Genomic DNA, 22,037 nt, shown 5'->3' with positions numbered 1-22,037 from the left:
ACTAACAGTTCTGGAGAGTTTAGTAATAGAAGTTGTGGTGGGATAATCCCTTTTAACACCATATTGAAGATGACCATTTCGCTGACTCAGATATGTTTCATATCATACATTCACAGAAACATTCACCTGTATACATCATTACCTTGCACAGCACAATTTAGACACTTACAGAGACAAACAGCTATTCCCATCATATCTCAATCCCACTTAGTATACATAAAGCAGACACATATAACACATACAGGATCCCAGACAAATTCACCGATATTCTCTGTAGCCCACTAGACCCGCAAGGGACTTACCCCACAGAGAGAGGGGGAAAGTTTGAATAGCAAGACCATTGCTTACACATCGAGTTTTTGTCTCTCTCCCTCTCTCCAAAGGGAAATTCCACGCTAGTTTCGGATCAGGCGGGTTTTGACGAGATCTCGCGTTCGGGCCCCCAGATGTTAAAGGGATCAGTTGGGGTCCAAGCACTAAGATCCCCACGAACACTAAAACGAAGCTGTAGAAGCGCTTGGGTGAGCACGGAGCCTCTTTGTTTCTAATCGGCTTTTCTTGAAAAGCCGAACAAATGTTGTACGGACTTAATAGAAAGTCTATAGGTCCGTACACCACTTGCTTAGCTTTCTGAGAAAAGCCGATCAGAAACGAAGCAACTCAGAGCACACCCAATGTCTTCTGCCGCTTCATTTTAGTGATCGGTTGGGGTCTCAGTACTTGGACCCCAACTGATCAAAACTTTTGACATGTCACTATGACATGTCAAAAGTTTTTTGAAAGTTTAGATACCCTTTGGGAGAACACAAATGGTAGATCATAAACACACTGGCATAACCCCTCAATACATGTAAAAACGGTATCAGAGAAAGGTAGTAAAGGTAACCAAACAAGTAATACAAGACTGATCGTCATGTGATTTCTGGAACCAGGATTCAGCAGTAAAGCACAAGATATGAAGTAATAGCACAGAAGTACATGTGGAAGGGGACAGGGTTCATCATGGAAGAGACAGCATACAATTTATAATGCATAAAAGGTGATGCCATAGTTAATGTAAAAATAATCCATCCAAAGTAAATAATCTATCCAAAGTAACATGGTAGATTGTAACACAGGAAATTTATAAGGTACCGATTAATAGATAAATAGAGAAATTCATAAGGGCAGGTGCACAAAACACTAATACATGATTTATGTACAAACAATCCATCCTGTGCTAAAAATAAAATATACTTGTAGCGTCCATGGCCGCGGGCCGTCGGGTTTACTCACCTTCCGACGCCCGCAGCCATGGATCTGTGAGCGCTGGTCCCCATCTCCATCCTAGACGACGCCAGTGCTCACTTCCGATCCATTCGGCTGTGTCCCGTAGGGTGCGCGCGCATGCTCGCGCCCGGCCTTAAAGGGCCAGCGCGCGCAAATAGGAAGTCGTCATCATCATCAACTGCCACGATTTCCTGGTCTATAAGAAGGCCCCTGGCCTTCTAATCCTTGCCTGAGCGTTGTTAGTTTTCCCAGTGTAACGGCAGGGGGTAGGGAGACGGACAAGTGAGCCCTAATCTACCCGCCACTCTGTCCCTGCCTACTTGCAACGACCCGCCCTAGGCGACGGGGTACAACTGGGCGGCGGTCCCTGCGCTCTGTAAGTGCACGACAAACACGGCAAACATACAAGGAACACGAGCAAGGAAAAGGGGCCGTTGCCCACGGCAACACCGTGAGCAACCAGAGTGGTGAACGAGCCGAGTCAAGCCAGGAGTGTGCGAGGTACAAAACGAAAAGCAGAAGAGTAGTCGGTAAGCCAGGGTCGGTATGGAGCAGGATCAAAAATAGCAGGAGCTGTAGCTGGGCCAGGAACCACAAGGAAGGAAACAAAAGCAATAACAAGCACCGAGGGACAGGAAGTGCAGGCTTAAATAGACCGAGGGCGGGAGCTAGCTGAGTCTGGCCAGGTTACGATAGGCTCTCCCACTCCTAAGCCTGCCAGCCTGAATGGTGGAAGCAGGAGTCAGTCTCAGGGATGTATTCTCAGGTGCTGACTGATTAGTTCTGGGAGTTAACCCCGCAGTGCCTGGCAGATCCTTTACAGTACCCCCCCCTTTTATGAGGGGCCACCGGACCCTTTCTAAGTGGACCTGGCTTACTGGGGAAACGCAGGTGGAACCTCCTGACCAATACCCCAGCGTGAACATCCCGGGCGGGTACCCAAGTCCTCTCCTCGGGCCCGTATCCTCTCCAATGGACCAGGTACTGGAGGGAGCCTTGGACCATCTTGCTGTCCACAATCCTGGCCACCTCGAATTCCACCCCCTCCGGGGTGAGGATGGGAACAGGAGGTCTCCTCGAGGGAGCCAAGGACGGGGAGCAGCGTTTGAGGAGGGAGGCATGAAACACGTCGTGTATCCGAAAAGACGGGGGTAACTCCAGCCGGAAGGAGACAGGATTGAGGACCTCAATGACCTTATACGGCCCAATAAACCGGGGAGCAAACTTCTTGGACGGAACCTTGAGACGCAAGTTCCTAGACGACAACCACACCAGATCCCCGACCATAAACAGGGGGTTAGCAGAACGTTTTTTATCAGCCTGAGTTTTTTGTACGCTCTGGGACACCTCTAGGTTTTTCTGAACCTGGGCCCAGACTGTGCACAGTTCCCGATGAACGACCTCTACCTCAGGATTGTTGGAACTACCAGGTGAAACGGAGGAGAACCGTGGATTAAACCCAAAATTACAAAAAAAAGGAGAGACCCCAGACGAGTTACTGACCCGGTTATTAAGGGAAAATTCGGCGAGGGGAATGAAAGAGACCCAATCAAATTGACAGTCAGAGACAAAACACCTTAAGTATTGTTCTAGAGACTGATTAGTCCTCTCCGTTTGGCCATTGGTTTCAGGATGGAAGGCAGAGGAGAAGGACAGATCAATCCCCAACTTCATACAGAAGGCTCTCCAAAACAATGAAACAAATTGTACCCCTCTGTCCGAAACAATATTGACAGGGACCCCATGGAGACGCAGGATGTGTTTGACAAACAAGGTAGCCAACGTTTTGGCGTTGGGTAGTTTCTTGAGGGGCACAAAGTGGCACATCTTACTGAAGCGGTCCACCACCACCCACACCACCGACTTGCCTTGGGATGGAGGCAAATCGGTGATAAAATCCATGGAGATGTGTGTCCAAGGTCTCTGGGGAATGGGCAGCGAACGCAGTAAGCCCGCTGGTCGGGACCTGGGAGTCTTGGACCTAGCACAAACCTCACAAGCGGCGACGTAGGCCTTAACGTCTTTAGGCAACCCAGGCCACCAATAATTTCTGGTAATGAGGTGTTTGGTACCCAGGATGCCTGGATGGCCAGATAGTGCGGAGTCATGATTTTCCCTAAGTACCCTTAGCCGGAATTGCAGGGGAACAAACAGCTTGTTCTCAGGAAGGTTCCTGGGAGCTGCACCTTGATCAGCAGCAATTTCAGAGACTAAATCAGAATCGATCGAGGAAATGATTATACCTGGAGGCAAAATACAAGCAGGATCTTCCTCCGAAGGAGGGCTGGCCATGAAGCTACGCGACAGTGCATCAGCCTTAATATTTTTAGACCCAGCCCTATAGGTAACCAAAAAATTGAATCTGGTAAAAAATAACGCCCATCGAGCTTGTCTCGGGTTTAGCCTCCGGGCAGATTCTAGGAACACCAGATTCTTGTGGTCGGTAAGGACCGTTACCTGGTGCCTAGCCCCCTCCAGGAAGTGGCGCCACTCTTCAAATGCCCATTTAATGGCTAAGAGTTCGCGGTTGCCAATATCATAGTTACTTTCAGTTGGCGAAAACTTCCTGGAGAAGTAGGCACAGGGGCGGAGATGGGTGAGGGACCTGGTACCCTGGGACAAGACAGCCCCCACTCCCACCTCAGATGCGTCAACTTCCACGATAAATGGCTCCATTTGGTTGGGCTGAACCAGCACCGGGGCCGAGACAAAGCACTTCTTAAGGACCTCAAAAGCCTGGACAGCCTCAGGAGGCCAGTGGAGGAGATCAGCACCTTTGCGAGTGAGGTCCGTAAGGGGCTTAGCGATGACCGAGAAGTTAGCAATAAATCTCCTGTAATAATTAGCAAACCCCAAAAAACACTGTAACGCCTTCAGGGAGGCAGGTTGGACCCATTCCGCCACAGCCTGAACCTTGGCGGGGTCCATGCGGAATTCATGAGGAGTGAGGATTTGACCCAAAAATGGAATCTCCTGTACCCCAAACACACATTTTTCGGTTTTGGCAAACAGTTTATTTTCCCGAAGGACCTGGAGCACCTTCCTGACATGCTCCACGTGGGAGGACCAGTCCTTGGAAAACACCAGTATGTCATCAAGGTACACTACCAGAAAAATCCCCAGGTAATTTCTCAAAATCTCATTTATGAAATTCTGGAAGACCGCAGGGGCATTACACAACCCAAAGGGCATGACAAGGTATTCGAAATGGCCTTCGGGCGTGTTAAACGCAGTCTTCCACTCATCCCCCTCTTTGATGCGAATAAGGTTATACGCCCCCCGTAGATCCAATTTAGAAAACCATTGGGCCCCCTGAACCTGATTAAAGAGATCAGGAATCAAAGGAAGGGGATACTGGTTCCTTACCGTGACCTTATTCAGGCTACGGTAGTCAATGCATGGCCTAAGACCACCATCCTTCTTCCCCACGAAGAAGAAGCCAGCACCTACCGGAGAAGAAGAGGGACGAATGTAACCCTTGGCCAGGGATTCCTGGATATACACTCTCATAGCTTCACGTTCGGGACAAGAAAGATTAAATATCCTACCCTTAGGAAGCTTAGCTCCTGGTACCAATTCGATAGCGCAATCGTATTCTCTATGAGGAGGTAACACTTCGGAGGCCTCCCTAGAGAAAACATCAGCGAAGTCCTGAACAAACTCGGGTAGTGTATTCGCCTCCTTAGGGGGAGAAATAGAATTAACAGAAAAACATGACGTACAACATTCATTACCCCATTTGGTTAGCTCCCCAGTATTCCAGTCAAACGTAGGATTATGCAACTGCAACCAGGGAAGACCTAGCACCAAATCGTACGATAATCCCTGCATCAACAGTACAGAGCATTGCTCCAAATGCATGGAGCCAACAAGGAGTTCAAAAACAGGGGTATGCTGTGTAAAATAACCATTAGCAAGAGGAGTGGCGTCGATACCCACTACCGGGACAGGTTTAGGCAAATCAATAAGAGGCATAGCAAGGGACATAGCAAATTCTACAGACATGATATTAGTAGAGGACCCTGAATCCACGAAAGCACTGCCGGTAGCAGACCTACCACCAAAAGAGACCTGAAAGGGAAGCAAGATCTTAGTACGTTTCATATTTATGGGAAATACCTGTGCGCCCAAGTGACCTCCCCGATGATCACTTAGACGCGGAAGTTCTCTGGCTGCAACCTTACGCTTAGGACAGTTGTTCACTTGATGCTTGTCGTCCCCACAGTAGAAGCAGAGACCATTCTTCCTGCGGAATTCTCTACGTTGTTGGGGGGACACGGAGGCCCCGAGTTGCATAGGTATCTCTGAATCTTTCGGGGAGGAACGAAGCAACGGAGCTTCGGGAGGCATCATGGGGGAGTCGGAGGAGAAAACACATAAACGTTCACGTTGTCGTTCCCTGAGACGTCGGTCAAGTCGTATCGCTAAAGCCATAACCTGGTCTAGGGAGTCAGAAGAGGGATAGCTAACTAGCAGGTCTTTCAGGGCATTCGACAGACCCAACCTAAACTGGCACCTTAAGGCAGGGTCATTCCACCGAGAAGCTACGCACCACTTCCGAAAGTCAGAGCAATACTCCTCAACAGGTCTCTTACCCTGACTTAAGGTCACCAGCTGACTCTCGGCAAAGGCAGTCCTGTCAGTCTCGTCATAAATAAGTCCGAGAGCAGAAAAGAAACAATCAACGGAGGAAAGTTCAGGGGCGTCAGGAGCCAAGGAGAAGGCCCACTCTTGGGGCCCTTCCTGGAGCCGGGACATAATTATACCCACCCGCTGGCTCTCAGAACCTGAGGAATGAGGCTTTAAACGAAAGTAAAGCCTACAACTCTCCCGAAAGGAGAGAAAAGTCCTCCGGTCCCCTGAGAACCGGTCGGGCAACTTGAGGTGGGGTTCAAGAGGTGCGGTGCGGGGAACTACCAGGGTAGCATCAGGCTGGTTGACCCTCTGAGCCAGGGCCTGGACCTGTAGGGAGAGACCCTGCATTTGCTGAGCCAGGGTCTCACGGGGATCCATAGTGGTGTCAGGGACCAGGGGTAGACTAGGTATGGGCTTGTTATTATGTAACGGCAGGGGGTAGGGAGACGGACAAGTGAGCCCTAATCTACCCGCCACTCTGTCCCTGCCTACTTGCAACGACCCGCCCTAGGCGACGGGGTACAACTGGGCGGCGGTCCCTGCGCTCTGTAAGTGCACGACAAACACGGCAAACATACAAGGAACACGAGCAAGGAAAAGGGGCCGTTGCCCACGGCAACACCGTGAGCAACCAGAGTGGTGAACGAGCCGAGTCAAGCCAGGAGTGTGCGAGGTACAAAACGAAAAGCAGAAGAGTAGTCGGTAAGCCAGGGTCGGTATGGAGCAGGATCAAAAATAGCAGGAGCTGTAGCTGGGCCAGGAACCACAAGGAAGGAAACAAAAGCAATAACAAGCACCGAGGGACAGGAAGTGCAGGCTTAAATAGACCGAGGGCGGGAGCTAGCTGAGTCTGGCCAGGTTACGATAGGCTCTCCCACTCCTAAGCCTGCCAGCCTGAATGGTGGAAGCAGGAGTCAGTCTCAGGGATGTATTCTCAGGTGCTGACTGATTAGTTCTGGGAGTTAACCCCGCAGTGCCTGGCAGATCCTTTACACCCAGTCTGTCTTGCAAATGGTCCCTTAGTGTTTCCCGTTCAAGTTGTTACCCGTGCCTTGTTCCCCGTTCCTGTTTCCCGTGCTGTGCCTCAGTATCTAGTCGTGCCACGTCCGGTGTCATCTGCCACGTCTGGAGGAATCCGCCACGTCCTGTGTCATCTGCCACGTCCGGAGGAATCCGCCACGTTCTGTGTCATCTGCCACGTCCGGTGGTATGTGCCACGCCCTGTGTCTTCTGTCACGTCCGGAGGAATCCACCACGTCTGGCGCAACTTGCGGCTCCTTTGTCATCTGCCATGTTTGGCGCTATTTGCTGCACACATCTCCATGTGTGCCAGAGCTGAGGCCACCATCTGGACTATTCAGGTACCCTTGTGCGGGACATTGTATTTCTGGGGTGTCCTGTTGTTTGGCCAGCTGCCTCCCCACTACGGCGGTACGGCCCAGTGGGTCCACTAACCCGCTTCGTGACAATACTAAAATCCAACCAATCAATAATGTGCCAAACAGGACAAGTAACCAATGAGAAAGGGGGGGAAGGTTAGGGATGCCAGTAGGGTACCGTATCATCAGAAGCGTAGCTAGGTTCTCCAGCACCCGGGGCAAAGATTCAGTTTGCCCCCCCAACCTCTTTCCTGACATCTCCTTCCCCCTCGCCAGGTTTGCTTTCTCTACCAATCAATGAGATGTAATTTTTTTTTCCAGATTTTTTTTTACAAGCAATATAGTTCTTTAAGGGAGTTAACATAACAATAAATTAAAAGAAAATAAATAAAGAGGTCAGTGCCGGACTAAAACAGACTGTATAACTGAGGCTAATGAGACTATATGGTGACATAATGAACAACCTCCTCTTGAAAATTGTATCCCCCCAGCCCATATAGATAGTGCCTCACCCCCCTGTAGTTAGTGTCACACACCACCTCTTGTAGATAGTGCCACACAGCCCCCTGTAGATAGTGCCACACAGCCCCCTGTAGTTAGTACCGCACAGACTCCCTGTAGATAGTGCCACACAGCCCCCCTGTGGATAGTACCGCACAGCCCCCCTGTAGATAGTGCCACTGTGCCCTCTATAGTCACCCTCCCTTGTAGATAGTGTCAAACCCTCCCTTGTAGATAGTGCCGCACAGCCCCTTGTAGATAGTGCCACACACACAATTGTAGATAGTGCCACACACACCCCCTTGTAGATAGAGCCACATCCCTCTTGTAGATAGTGCCACACAGCCCACTTGTAGATAGTGCCATGTACACTCCCCTTGTAGATAGTGCCACACAGCCATCTGTAAATAGGCCCACACACACCCTCCTGTAGATAGCTCTAGACGCCCTTCTCCCAATACATGGCGCCATTGGGTATCGCTAGAGGAGCCTCTGATGTCACTGTTCACATATGGATAGTGACGTCAGGGGCTTCTCCAGGAGCGGAATCCCCAGGAAGAGCACCGGCAATGCTTTGGCCGGGGATTCCTCCATACGACCCACCTTTCAAGTATCACAAGGAGGGACAACCAATGTGGCACGCATAGCACCACAGTATATTGCCCCCTAGCTGCCCTCACACAGTATAATGCCCTCTAGCTGCCACCATACAGTATAATGACCCCATAGCTGCCACCATACAGTATAGAGCCCACACAGATGCCCCCATACAGTATAATGCCCACACACCCCCTTGTAGATAGTTCCACATCCCCTTGTAGATAGTTCCACACCCTCCCTTGTAGATAGTGCTACACAGCCCACTTGTAGATAGTGCCACGCACACTTCCCTTGTAGATAGTGCCACACAGTCATCTGTAAATAGGGCCACATAGCCCCTTTAAATAGTGCCACACAAACCCTCCTGTAGATAGCTCTAGACCCCCTTCTCCCAGTACATGGCACCATTGGGTATCGCTAGAGGAGCCTCTGATGTCACTGTTCATATATGGATAATGACGTCAGGGGCTTCTCCAGGAGCGGAATCCCCAGGAAGAGCGCCGGCAACCCTTTGGCCGGGGATTCCTCCATACCACCCAACTTTCAAGTATCACAAAGAGGGACAACCAATGTGGCACGCACAGCACCACAGTATATTGCCCCCTAGGTGCCCTCACACAGTATAATGACCCTATAGCTGCCACCATACAGTATAGTGCCCATACAGATGCCCCCATACAGTATAATGCCCACACAGATGCCCCCATGCAGTATAATACCCCTATAGCTGCCCCCATACAGCATAATGCCCCTATAGCTTCCTCATACAGTATAATGCCCCCATAGCTGCCCCATACAGTATAATGCCCTATAGTTGCCCCCATACAGCTTAATGCCCCCAAAGCTGCCCCCGTACAGTGGAATGCCTCTATAGCTACCCCATTCAGTATAATTTATTTATTTCAGTTACTTATATAGCGCCAACATATTACGTAGCGCTGTACAGAGGTCCTCTTTTACTGTCCCCTTTGGGGCTCACAATCGAAATATAAAGCCCCTTAGATGCCCCTAGTTCCAGTACCCACATAGATAGTGCCAAAGTGCCCATGTTGATAGTGCCCACAGTACCCATGTAGATAGCGCCAATGTCCCCTGTAGATAGCGCCACTGTATAGTGCCACAGTGCCCATGTAGATAGTGCCACACCCCCTTGATGATAGCACCACCGTCCCTGTAGGGTGCGCTACCTCCTCCCCCTGTAGATAGCGCCATTGGGACTCCCTCTAGGAGCGGAATCCCCAACCAGAGCATAGGCCGGGGATTCCGCTCCTAGATGTTACTGTTCATATATGAACAGTTGCGTCACTGTCAACATATGGACAGCAACGTCAGGGGCTACTCCTGGAGCGCAATCCCATGCCATAGCTTCGGCAACTGGAATTCCGCTTCAGAGGAGCCACTGACGTCACTGCCCATATATGGACAGTGACATCAAGAGCTTCCCCGGGCACAGCGCTCTAAGTAGGGAGTGGGGAGACCTCCACTCTGAACTAATGCTGAAGCAGGGAGCTTACTGTTCCTTGCTTCAGTTTTAAGTTCAACTATATCTGCGTCCTGAGGACGCAAATACAGTTGACTGCGGAACATACCCTCGGCCACCCGGGGCAGATGGGAGGTATGATTCCTCTTCTGGAGGAGGAGCCCCTGACGTCTCTGTCCATATATGAACAGTGACGTCAGGGAGGATTCCACTCCACTAGGAGTAGTGAATTGTACCTGCGCCCGGCATGGCGCCCTCCTCAATGTCTCTCCCAGTTGCGCCCGAAGCACATGCCCCGCCTGCCCCCCTAGCTATGCCCCTGCATATTACATAGTTATAGTTACATAGTTTGTACGGTTGAAAAAAGACACATGTCCATCAAGTTCAACCAAGGCATGGGAAAGCGGAAGTAAAAAATTTCTACACATAGGAGTTAATATTTTTTTGTTCTAGGAAATTATCTAAGCCTTTTTTGAAGCCATCTACTGTCCATGCTGTGACCAGCTCCTGCGGTAGGCTATTCCATAAATTCACCGTTCTCACAGTAAAGAAGGCTTGTCGCCTCTGCAGGTTGAACCTTTCTTTTTCCAGACGGAGGGAGTGCCCCCTTGTTTTTTGAGGGGGTTTTACATGGAACAGGATTTCACCATATTTTTTGTATGTGCCATTCATATATTTATATAAATTAATCATGTCCCCCCCTTAGTCGTCTTTTCTCAAGGCTAAATAGGTTTAGTTCTTTTAATCTTTCCTCATAACTTAAATTCTCCATGCCCCTTATTAGCTTCGTTGCTCTTCTTTGTATTTTTTCAAAAACAAGGGCATCTTTTCTATGAACTGGAGCCCAGAACTGGACTGCATATTCTAGATAAGGCCTCACTAATGCTTTGTAAAGTGGTAATATTACATCCCTGTCCCGCGAGTCCATGCCTCTTTTGATACACGACAATATTTTGCTGGCCTTTGAAGCAGCTGATTGACACTGCATGCTGTTATTTAGTTTATGATTTACAAGTACACCCAGATCCTTTTCAACAAGTGACTCCCCCAGTGTAGCTCCCCCTAGGACATATGATGCATGCAGGTTGTTCGTACCCAGGTGCATAACTTTACATTTATCTACATTAAACTTAATTTGCCAAGTGGACGCCCAAACACTTAGTTTGTTTAAATCTGCCTGCAATTCACAAACATCTTCCATAGTCTGAACTATATTGCATAGCTTGGTGTCATCTGCAAAAATAGAAATAGTGCTATTAATCCCATCCTCTATATCATTAATAAATAAGTTGAATAATAGTGGTCCCAGCACTGAACCCTGGGGTACACCACTTATAACCGGGGACCATTCAGAGTAGGAATCATTGACCACAACTCTCTGGATACAGTCCTTGAGCCAATTCTCAATCCAATTACAAACTATACTTTCTAAACCTATAGTCCTTAATTTACCCATTAGACGTCTATGGGGGACAGTGTCAAATGCCTTTGCAAAGTCCCAAAACACTATATCCACAGCGGCCCCTCTGTCTATGCTTCTGCTTACCTCTTCATAAAAACAAATCAGGTTGGTTTGACAGCTTCTGTCCTTAGTAAAACCGTGCTGGCTGTCACTTATAATACTATTTATTGCCACATAATTCTGTATATAGTCCCTCAATAGCCCCTCAAACATTTTCCCGACAATTGATGTTAAGCTTACTGGTCTATAATTACCCGGCGAAGACCTAGAGCCCTTTTTGAAAATAGGCACCACATTTGCCCTGCGCCAGTCCCTTGGCACTATACCAGTCATGAGAGACTCTCTAAATATTATGAAGTGGGGGACAGAAATAACTGAACTAAGCTCCTTAAGAACTCTAGGGTGTAGCCCATCTGGTCCCGGGGCCTTGTGTACGTTTATTTTATTTAATTTAGCTTGCACCATATCTACATTCATCCAATTCAGTATATTAACTGATATATTAACAGCACTGGCACCGGCTACATCAGCTGCTCTTTCTTCTGTTGTATATACAGAGTGGAAGAACCCATTTAGTAACTCTGCCTTCTATTGATCCCCTGTGACCAACTCCCCATTATCACTATCTAAGGGTCCTACATGTTCAGACCTTGGCTTTTTTGCATTTATATGCTTGAAGAATTTTTTAGGATTTGTTTTACTATCCTTGGCCACCTGCCTTTCATTTTGTATTTTTGCTGATTTTATTATCTTTTTACAGATTTTATTAAGCTCTTTATATTTTACAAAGGCTACAGCTGTACCCTCAGATTTGTATTTTTTAAATGCCCTTTTTTTTGTCACGTATTGCCCTTTTTACAGAAGGTGTAAGCCATGTGGGGTTTAATTTTAGTCGTTTATAAATTTTGCACTATAATTACCCAAAGTAGATTTGAAAATCTCCCATTTATCATTTGTCCCATTATTTAATATTCGTTCTTTCCAGTCTATATCCTGAATTGCAGACCTCATCCTGGGGAAATTGGCCTTCTTAAAATTAAGTGTTTTTGCCCTCCCAGCCTGTGTTTGTTTTTTACAGTATAGGTAAAATATAACTATATTATGATCACTGTTACCGAGGTTTTCACGAACATTGACATTCCCAACAAGCTCTGCATTATTAGAAATGACCAGATCCAACAGAGCTTCACCTCTAGTCGGGTCTTCCACAAACTGGCCCATAAAATTTTCCTGCAACAGGTTGAGGAAATGTCTCCCCTTTGCAGTTGAAGCCGATCCATGACACCAATTAATATCCCGGTAATTAAAATCTCCCATTATCACAACAGTACCCGCCTGTGCAGCCCGCTCCATCTGTTTATATATTTGACCTTCTTCAGTTATATTGGGGGGTCTATAGATTACACCAAAAGTTATTTTTTCAGTGTTTACCTCCCTTTGTAATTCCACCCACAAGGTTTCAACCTCCTCACAATCTTCACCCTCTAATGTCTCATTCACACTCGCCTTCATATCGCTTCTCACATACAGACATACACCACCACCTTTCCTATTCACCCTGTCTTTCCGAAACAGTGTAAAACCCTGTAGATTTACAGCCCAATCATGTGAAGAGTCCAGCCATGTTTCAGCAACACCAACTATATATATATTTTCTTCCAGTATCAAGGCCTCCAGCTCCCCAATTTTGCTTGCTAGACTTCTGGCATTTGTGAACATACACTTTAACTTGCCTTTAAATGTTTCACTTTCAGTATCAGAAATGTGATTATTTGACATTTGGGCTTTTTTATTTTCACTGCTGTTTTGTAACGAAAGGATCTCCTTATCTTGTTGCCTAGTTCTCTCCCCACCGTCTGTTTCTCCCCCCCCCCACCAATATAGTCTGACCCCTCTCTAACCTAACTACCCCTTTATTTTCTACATTGGCCTCCCTCCTCAGCCCTAGTTTAAACACTCCGCCACCCCAGCTAGAATTCTCTCCCCCAGCACAGCGGACCCCCTTCCATTTAGGTGCAAATCATCTGCAGAATACATAGCATTATCATGTTGTCAGGCGCGAAACTACAGAAGGCTGGGACCCATAGCAAACTGTAGAGTGGGCCCCCCATGCATACACAGAGCCAAAGCTCTTGTCAGGGCATTTCTCTCTGTACTGCAGTCTGCGCTGACATGCTCTTCTCTTCAGGCTCTGCTGACTGGCTCCCCCCTTCTGAAACGTGCTGTTTGCAGGAACATAATCTAGGGAGGTGAAAAAAAACACTATCCTCAGTTAACAGCAAGTTTTTTTAACTTGTGTTTTTTTGCGTTTATTTCGACACCAAGCATCAGTTCTGCTTTTGCATGTTGTATCGTTAGAAAAATCTGGTTAGAAATGCAGCAGCAACAGGTTAAGACAGCGTACATAAGAGGAACATAGGATATATGTTGTTTGAGTGGAACAACATAGCTAGCGGTAGCGTGGCTGAGCATGGTGCCATGTGGGGTTAGATATAGTAATGTTACGTGACCACATCGGCGTATGTCCGGAGACATCAATATGAGGAACGGTAGCTAGAACATCAACAGTCTAAATACAGAGAACATCTAGTGGGGGAGATGGGGCAGGCATCCTCCTCAGCATGTACAGGAGGCTAGCCTCCTTGCCAAACGGCATAACAGGGGCTAGGGTAATAAACCCATTGTGTACTGGGCTGCTTATTAAGACGTCAAACAGGTTATTTATACTATATGTTAGCCACATACCATTGGTAATATGAAAAAAGTGTTAAACAGTAATATTAGTAAAGCAGTAGTATATAATATAATGTATTACAACATGAAAGACAATGCCTAGCCCAATATATATAGAGAAAAGCCATGCATAGAAAACATGGAATGGGAAGCTTCTTTATCCAATTTTATGATTATTTAAGTGTAAGGGTATGTTCACACGAAAGAATTTTGCAGGAGGAATTCGCCACAGATTCCTCCGTAAAATTCTGCCTCCCACAAATTTCAATGGGATTCGGACGCTTCTGTTTCCCGCTAGCTGATTATTTCAGCTAGCGGGAAAAATAAGCATCCTGCTCAATCTTCGGGCGTATTCCGCCCGAACCTCTCATTGATGTCATTGGGAGGGAAGAATCTTCCTGCCGTCGACAGGAATAGTTCTGCGGTGGAGTTTGCGGCGGAACCTGCCACGTAAAATCTGCCATGTGAACTAGCCCTAAAAGCGAACCACCCGCCTCCCGTAAACATGTGCAACCCAATTATTTTAGATGTAAATATGTACCCACATAGATGATATAAAGTTAGTAAAATCAGTAAATAGGGTTGTAATCACGGTTGAGGCAACTGAGGTGAAGAGTATCAAGTTTATGAATCCTTATATTATCTAATTTCTATAGGCAAAAAAAAGCCCAATTTCCCTTTTACCCTTTGTGTAGCAATGTTTTATTAAAATATAACTTTTTTTCAATAACAAGAACACACCACACAATTGTTTAAAGTATCAATGTAAACTGGCAGAACGGTAACTTGCAGACACTAAATGTCTGATTAATACTACGCTGCCATAATTCACAGCGATTTTTATTACTGTCTAAATAAGCACCTCCAATCCGCTTTAACTAATAATATTCCAAACCACAGGGACATTTAATCAGAAAAAGGATGTAGTTAGAGTGAGTGAGAATGTGGGACTTTTATGTATGTTGTACTGGACACAACCTAAAAATGGAATAGAAATAAAGAAAAAGAGCACGGCGCCACATAGTGTAAGTAAGCCCAGGAATAGCAGTCAGTAATACAAGTGAATGCTCACCACAGGACAGTAGAATATTCGCGTTGAAATTGCTGTTTGCCGAGATCCCAACCGGTGAGGCCAATTGGCCACTGCAATAGAGACAATAAATGTTAATGGAAAAACGGGACCAAAGCCGGCGCTGCTACTCAATGAAGGAACAAATGATGATCAATGATAATAATGTTTTATTGCAATCCAGGCTACGCGTTTCAATGCTGCACCGGCATCTTCATCAGGCCATATAAAATAACAGTACAGACATCACTGTTTAAATACACCATGCGGTGACAAAAAAAACGCCAATGTGTTCAGGGTCAAAGTGCCCCGGTGATGTAATCACAGGTCAAAGATAGGAGTTTAAAATGTAATTATCAGTCAAAAGAGTAAAAAAGTCTATACATGGAAATATATAACAGTGTTCTTGAAAAGAAAACAAGCAAAAACCATAAAACATTAGAAAAGGAGGACACATAGCGTTTAAAACATCCATTTGTATGTTAGCCAGAAGATGAAGCGCAAATAAGGTTAAAAACATCCGTTTGGATGTTAAGGTCTTAAACATCCATTAGGATGTTTAACAAGATCGTGAAGCGCAAATAAGATCTCAAACATCCATTTGGATGTTAACATGATAGTGAAGCGCATATAAGGTTTTGAACATCCAATTGGATGCTAACAAAATCGTAAAGCGCACTTAGGATAGAATTAAAAAACAAACTTACATATACAAAGAATAAAGATAACATTTATAACTAAAACTCGTATGTATGCGCAGGAGCCAACAAAGCGTCCCCGGAGTCATGGCAACCACACTGAACCCAGAGAGCAGACAGTAAACACGGAGAGGAGATGGAGGAATTAAAAGAGTAATCAGGACAAGTTAAGTAAACTCAAATATTCAATATAAAATTGAGTCATTCAGCAAAACATTGAATTTAACGTATTTAAGAAAATATGTGAAAATATATTAAAAATATATATACTGTATATAGTTACAAAAGGTGTAAATATTAATCATTAGTCAAGGAATGTTTCAGAGATGTCATTCAGGCCGTTTGGATGAAAGGTCATAAGTTTGAAAATCCAAAAATGTTCTCTCTGCTTAAGTTTTAGGAACCGATTAGGGATATCACAGGATATTTGTTCAATGGGAGTAATAATAATTTTGTCAAATTGACAGTTATGAGATGAGGCACAGTGTCTCGAAACACTATGTTTTAGGAATCCTTTAAGGACATTGAACCTATGCTTATTAATTCTGCTTCGAAAAACATTGGATTGTCCTCCCAATGTATTGCAGTCGGCATGAACATTACAATAGATATATGACATACATACTCCCGCAATTAAGGCTGGGTTCACACGACCATATTACATCCGTAATGTACGGAACGTATTTCGGCCGGAAGACCCGGACCGAACACAGTGCAGGGAGCCGGGCTCCTAGCATCATAGTGATGTACGACGCTAGGAGTCCCTGCCTCGCTGCAGGACAACTGTCCCGTACTGTAATCATGATTACAGTACGGGACAGTAGTTCCACGCAGAAGCAGGGACTCCTAGCGTCGTACATCACTATGATTCTAGGAGCCCGGCTCCCTGCACTGTGTTCGTCCGCATCTTCCGGCCAAAATACGTTCCGTACATTACGGACATAACATGGTCGTGTGAACCCAGCCTTAGAAAGGATTTAATTGGAAACATTTTAGTAGTGACGTTTGAACAACAGACATCCTTTCTGTGTGAAATGTTATTGCAACATAAGCAACACACTTGGCCGCATTTAAAATAACCATTTAAAATTGGAAGAATTTTTGGAATAGAAGGCTTGGAGTTCTGAATTCTGCTAGGACATTACATTCTTTGAGGAAGTTCTGATCAGAAGAGCAATTCTTCCTCACTCTCCTGAACTGTCCGAAGGGGACATTCTTAATCCACGGCGGGTAATGGGCACTTCTAAAATCAATGTAACTATTGACATTCACGGTTTTGAAGTGTGTTCTAGTATTACATTTATTATTGATTTTGTCATAGCTAATAGTTAAATCCAATAATTCAATGCAGTTGGTAGAGAAGGTGTGGGTAAAGGTTATACCAAAATCGTTTAAATTAAGCGTATCCATAAAAGCAGCAGCCTCTTCTTCCTCTCCTTTCCACACTATAAACAGGTCATCAATAAAACGTTTATATAATAAAATTTTATCTTTAGAACTGTGATTATTAAGAATATGTTTGTCCTCAAATTCGCCCATATACAAATTGGCATATGTCGGGGCAAACCGTGAGCCCATCGCACAGTCCCTTATCTGATTATAAAAGTTAAAAACAAAAACTAAACCACAGCTAAAAACATTATGCTTAAGAATGTATTCCACGCAGTTGGTTAAAAAATGGGTTTGTGCCGTCGGTATGTTAAGATTTGAAGCTAAAACAGACTCTACCACTTCAAGGCCTCTGTCATGGGGAATATTACTATAAAGTGCTGTGACATCCGCTGTTAGGAAGCACACCATAGACGATTGGGCGTCAATCTCTAAATCCTGCAAGTTTTTGATGAGCTGAGTCGAATCCCTCAAATAAGATGGTAATTGAAGGTTGAAGGTGTAGATCTATGTAGTGGGACAGGTTACTAGTAAGGGACCCGATGCCAGAGATGATGGGACGGCCAGGTGGGTGGGTCGAGGACTTGTGGATTTTAGGCAGATGGTATATAAATGGCATACAGGGACATGGTACATTGAGAAAATTCCTTTCTTTTTTGGTCAGAAGCCCATCAGAAAAAGTTGTGTCAATTAGATTTCTATACTCACAGGTGAAGGTAGGAAGTGGGTTAACCGATAATTTTGAATAAAATGAGCTGTCTGATAAAATTCTAAAAGTTTCATTAAGATAGTCACATTTGTCTTGAATGACAATGCCCCCCCCTTTGTCCGCAGAACGGATAACAATCTCCTCATTACTGCGTAACGTTTTAATCGCTTTTCTTTCATTAATAGACAAATTATCAGGCATAGAGTATGGTTTGTCTAGTGCTCGAAATTGGTTTCCAACCAAAGAAGAAAAGGTTTCCAAAAAGGAACCTTGGTGATGTAAAGGATAAAAATTGGATTTTGGATGGACATCCACACTCACTGCCGTGTGAATTGACTCACTGTTAGGGAGGTAAATTTTTGATAAGGGTGCTGTGGAGTGCTCTGACATAGAGAAGTGTCTAGATAATGTTAACTTACGGACAAACCTGTTTAAATCCATAAAAAGTTCAAATGTATCAGGGGGAGCTACGGGACAAAAGGAAAGCCCTTTGCCCAGCAAACTTATTTCATGGCTATTTAGAATATAAGAGGATAGATTAAAAAGTTTCACTGTTCGTTCCTTTGTTTTTTTGGTTGCACTTGGAGTAACAGTATATTCTCGGTTCCTACCACCTCTCTTTCCTCTATATCTCTGTCTGTTTCTAATTTTCTTTTTGTCAAAATTTTTCGATAAAAATTGGTTATCGTTTGAACCTTCGGACTCGTGATGTATGTTATCAAAAAATCTTTGCTTTTTAGTGTTGGAGTAATCGGGGGCATGGTTAATTGTGACGGAAGACCTAAAAAAGACAATGTGGAGATGGTGTTGTCCATAGATATAGAGGGGTGATCCGAGGGAGGTTCGGTCGAGGTGGGAATTTGTGCTTTCTGTTGGTTTACATAACTGGAATGATCAGAGCTCATAGGTGACTCCACATTATGTACCGAAAAATTAAAGCTAGGCTGTTCAATCGAGTTAGGAGTGCTGTGTATAGATAGTTTCATTAATGATGTTGCACTACCTTGCTTATGGGAATCAATTGAATCATTAAAGTGAGGAGACAATGGGCAACAAGGTAATGTGTCACCTGATAGTAAATTCATTCGTGACAATTCCATCAATTACATTGATTTTAGAAGTGTCCATTACCCGCCGTGGATTAAGAATGTCCCCTTCGGACAGTTCAGGAGAGTGAGGAAGAACTGCTCTTCTGATCAGAACTTCCTCAAAGAATGTAATGTCCTAGCAGAATTCATAACGCCAAGCCTTCTATTCCAAAAATTCTTCCAGTTTTTGAATGGTTCTTTTAAATGCGGCCAAGTGCGTTGCTTATGTTGCAATAACATTTCACACAGAAAGGATGTCTTTTGTTCAAACGTCACTACTGAAATGTTTCCAATTAAATCCTTCCTTAATTGCGGGAGTATGTATGTCATATATCTATTGGAATGTTCATGCCGACTGAAATACATTGGGAGGACAATCCAGTGTTTGCGAAGCAGAATTAATAAGCATAGGTTCAATGTCCTTAACCCCTTCCCGCCATTTCACGTACAGTTACGTGATGGGAGATGGCCTTTTCCCGCATCTCCACGTAACTGTACGTGAAACAGATGGAGCTGGCTCAGGAGCTGAGCCAGCGACATCACCGCTGGGTGACAGCTGTATGTTACAGCTGGCACCCTGAGGTATCGGCCAGGACCGGAGCTAGCCTCCGATCCGACCGATTAACCCCTCACATGCTGCATTCAATAGAGATCGCAGCATGTGAGGAGTTTATAGCCACCAGCACCCGAACGTGATCGGTGGGTTGCCGGTGGCTGCAAAGGCGATCGGAGGGCTAATACTTACTTCCCGGTCCGCCAGTAACGGAATCCTCCTATGCCCCATCGTCGGCGGGGCCCAGGAGGCTTCCGGTACCATCGGCAAGATGGCGCCGGCTCAGCTTCCGGCTCAGGAGCTGAGCCGGCGTCATCAGCAGTGGGTGTCCGCTGTATGTTACAGCGGACACCCTGATCTATCGGCAGGAACCGGAGCTAGCTCCGATTCCTGCCATTAACCCCTTCAATGTAGTGATTCAATGCAATCACTGCATCAAAGTGGTTTGTATGCAATCGGCAGCCCTGCCATACGATGGCAAGGCTGGCGACTGTTACTATGGCAACAAGATGCCTAACAATGGCTTCCTATTTGTCATTACGTTAGCCGATTAGGCACCGCCCGGAGGCGGAGCCTGATCGGCTTGCTGTCAGTGAACAACTGACAGTTCTAATATATTGCACTACATAGGTAGTGCAATGTATTAGAACATCAAACAAACAGTTGGACCTTCAAGTCCCCTAGTGGGACTAAAGAAAAGTGTAAAAAAAAGTGTAAAAAAAGGAAAAATAAAAGTTGTAAAAAATACAATAAAAGTTTCAAATAATAAGACAAAACACAATCGCCCTTTTTCCCTTATCAAGTCATTTATTATTGAAAAAAATAATAAAGCCATACATATTTGGTATCGCTGCGACCGTAACGAACTGAACTATAAAAATATTATGTTATTTAGTCTGCACAGTGAACGCCGTAAAAAAATAACTAAAAAATACTGACATAATTGCTATTTTTTGGTCACTTTGTCTTCCAAAAATTGAAATAAAAAGTGATCGAAAAGTCGCATGTACCTAAAAATGGTACCTATAAAAACTATAACTCGTCTCGCTAAAAACAAGCCCTCATACAGCTCCCTCGACGAAAAATTTAAAACCGTTATGGCTCTCACAACTTTCTCTTTACAAAAGTTATTTTATTGTGCAAAAAGTTGTAAAACATAAAAAAGTGCTATAAATTAGGTATTACCGGAATCGGACTGACCTGCAGAATAAAGGTAACATGTAATTTATAATGCGTGGTGAACACTGTATAAAAAGAACTAAAAAAATATGCCAGTATTGCTGTTTTTTGGTCCCCTTGCCTCCCAAAAAAAAAAGGATGACAAGTGATCAAAAAGTCGCATGTACCCCAAAATGGTACCAATAAAAACTACAGCTCGTCCCACAAAAAAAAACAGCCCTCATACCACTACGTTTATGAAAAAATAAAATTAGTCAAGGCACCAATAAGCCAGGAAATAAAAATATGCAGTTGTGCCGGCCCGAGGGGAACATTTCTTCTGTTTCAAGTGGCAAATTATCAAGGCCCCTAAAATTAGGGAACCAGGAAGGGGAGGGCCCAAACATATCTGCTGGAAGTGAGGGCGCCCGTATTATACCAGTACAACACTTTCCCAGCAAAATTCCCCAAACTTCAAAGGTGCCGAGTGTGGACCAAAAGGGGAATAAGTAAAGACCATTTATTAGTGCGACACCGGCCTGTGCAGAAAGGATTGTGTCACAGCATAACAAATATCTATGGATTATTTCATTGTTATTTTTTACCCCACTATACCACCTGACTATGCCCCTTATATACTCCGCCCGCCTTACATGTACCCCCACATTATAAACGGAAGTAAGACTCAAAACAAAACTACTACAAGCAAAATCCACGCTTCAAAAGCCAAATGGCGCTACCTCCCTTCTGAACCCTACAGTGTGCCCAAACAGCAGTTTACTTCCACATATATGGCATCGGCATATCCGGGAGAAACTTTTTAACCATTTTTGGGGTGTGTCTCCAGTGGCACAAGCTGGGCGCCACATATTGGCATATCTATTGAAAAACCATTTTCACTCTGCAACATCGAGTGCACACCAATTTCTGCCAATCACCTGTGGGGTTAATATGCTCACTACACCCTTAGGTGAATACCTTGAGGGGTGTAGTTTCCAAAATGGGGTCACTTCTGGGTGGTTTCCACTGTTTTAGTCCCACAGGGGCTATGCAAATGCAACATAGCACCCAGAAACCAATCCAGCAAAATCTGTACTCCAAAAGCCAAATGGCGCTCCTTCCCTTCTGAGCCCTACTCTGTGCCCAAACAGCAGTTTATGACCACATATGTGGTATTGCCGTACACAGGAGAAGTTGCTTTACAAGTGTTGGGGTGCTTTTTTTCATTTATTTGTTGAGAATATGAAACATTTTCAGCTAAAACGACGTCTTATTGAAGAAAAAGGATTTTTTTTATTTTCACTGCCCAATTCT

This window comes from Rhinoderma darwinii, chromosome 8, assembly GCF_050947455.1.
Source record: "Rhinoderma darwinii isolate aRhiDar2 chromosome 8, aRhiDar2.hap1, whole genome shotgun sequence".
Lineage (NCBI taxonomy): Eukaryota > Metazoa > Chordata > Amphibia > Anura > Rhinodermatidae > Rhinoderma > Rhinoderma darwinii.
The sequence above is the reverse complement of the archived record's forward strand: the minus strand, read 5'-3'. Positions refer to the sequence as shown.